Raw genomic sequence first — 2,194 nt, 5'->3', positions numbered from 1 at the left:
CCTGGTCTTCCCAGGATTGGAGGTGACAGAAAACAGAAGGGAAGACACTTGGTCTTCCTGGGGCTTCTGAATACTCTGGGAAAGCTCTGTCCATGGAAAAAAGGTCAACAGCTTGGACATAGTCACCGGATAAGAGAACAAACTAAGTGGGAATGCGATCTCTTTTAATTCAGAAGCACCCCTTTTGTGTATCCCCCATGTGGATACTTCTCCCTTCTCTCATGTGGCATTTACTTTAAGACTGCGCTTCGTAAGGAGATTGGGGAAAACCATAGCAGATTCCCCCGGGGTAGGTAAGAAAGTAAGGTGCTATGGGAGTTTATAGTTTGTAGAGTTTCCGAGCTGACTCGGACATGTTTCTCCCTCTGCCTCTCTGAGAACCACTGCTTAAGAAGTCACCTGGAAGAAGAACGCAGCTGGGAGTCTGGCCTGGGGGAGTCAGAGCTGCCGCAGCCAGAGAGAAACAGTCAAATCTGCTTGAATATCCACATTTCAGTTTCTGCACCTATCAAGAGTTTAAATTCATCATGGATAATCTGTCAGCAGAAGGAATTCAGCTGAGGGCTAACCAGGTTACTGATCAGTCTGCGGAAAGTACAAGGAGAATCCTGGGTTTAGCCATTGAGGCTCAGGATGCAGGAATCAAGACTATCCCTGCACTGGTTGAGCAAGGGGAACAACTGAAACACACAGAAGGAGGCATGGACCAAATAAAGACACGAGGGAAGCATAGAAGACTTTAACAGAATTCAGCAAGGACTGAGGCCTTTGTGTATGTCCATGTAATAAGACAAAGAACATTGAGTCTGGTAAAGTCTATAAGGCAACTTGGGGAGATGGTGGAGACAGCTCTCCTATCAATGTAATAGTATCTAAGCAGCTAGGCTGAGTGACAAATGGTCAGCTGTGTGAAGTGACCAGAGGAGCAGCCAACGGGTGAATACGTTAAACACGTAACAAATCATGTCAGGGAAGATGAAACGGAAGAGAACCTGACTCAAGTGGGCAGTATCCTAGAAAACCTAAAAACATGGCCCTGGACATAAGCAATGGGATTGAGGCTCACAAATAGAACAGATCACAGAAAAGGCTGATACCAATAAAGATCATATTGATAATGCCAATGGCAGGGCAAAGAAACTCACTGACAGTTAAAGTTACTGCTGTACTTCTTTACCATTTATTTACTTTCCCAGTTCCTCCTTCAAAGGCATTACCTTTCCAGAGTTTGAAATTTTGTTATGTGGGAAAATATCTAGGAATAACAGCCCCTTATTTTATTTAATTTTTTTGGGCTATGCCGCTCGGCATGTGGGATCTTAGTTCCCCTACCAGGGATGAAACTCGCAGCCTCTGCAGTGAAAGGACGGAGTCTTAACCCTGGACGGGCAGGCAAGTCCCCCTATTTTTTTAATTCTTTTTCCCTTGAGGGTAGACTGCTGCTTCTCAGTCTATACTCTAAGGTTGATTTTTCATGTATCATTTATAGTGTTATTTTTCATCCTCTCTGTTTACTTTAGCAGGTTATTCTGCTTCCAAGATTTGGAAGCATTGCCAAATACAGCCATATGAAAGGAAGTTGGGGACAGTGGGGACAAGCACAGGATGGGAGGCAAGAGATAAGAGGTTGTTACCTCAGTAAAACCTGCTGCTGCTAAGTCGCATCAGTCATGTGAGACCCCATAGATGGCAGCCCACCAAGCTCCTCTGTCCCTGGGATTCTCCAGGCAAGAATACTGGAGTGGGTTGCCATTGCCTTCTCCAACCACAGGGATCTAGTTGAGTTTAATTTTAACTTAAGTTACAGTCATTGCCAATTTAGAACAATGCTTGGTTTTGGAGCCTGTTTACACAAGGTTTTTGTCATACATCACAACTTTGCAACCTCAGCACCAAAAAAGAGGGAATGCATTTTCTTAAAGTGAGCTTAATTTCTGAACTCTTGGTGATTCATCTGGTTACACAGATTCTGTGATCTCACTTCATATTGCACATATAGAAACACTTTTTGTTTTCATATTATTAATAATATCATGGTCCTATTACAGGCCTATTAATTTCATAAATTTGTCTTTGAAGAAAAATATGTAAATATGTATGCAGTATAACACGAGAATTTCTCTTTACAGCAGGCTTAAAATTTTTTGGAAATGTTTAACAAAGTATATCACGTGAATTCAGATTTATCTTGATG

At 42.4% G+C, this 2,194-nt stretch overlaps 1 pseudogene; it reads left to right on the top strand.

Moving 5' to 3' along the window:
• Positions 1-527: 527 nt before the first annotated feature.
• LOC136172309 (synaptosomal-associated protein 23-like) lies at positions 528-1,155 on the top strand (annotated as a pseudogene).
• The last annotated feature ends 1,039 nt before the right edge of the window (positions 1,156-2,194 follow it).

This window comes from Muntiacus reevesi, chromosome 7 (assembly GCF_963930625.1).
Source record: "Muntiacus reevesi chromosome 7, mMunRee1.1, whole genome shotgun sequence".
NCBI classification, from domain to species: domain Eukaryota; kingdom Metazoa; phylum Chordata; class Mammalia; order Artiodactyla; family Cervidae; genus Muntiacus; species Muntiacus reevesi.
Note: the sequence above shows the minus strand (reverse complement) of the source record. Positions and strands in the feature narration are given on the sequence as shown.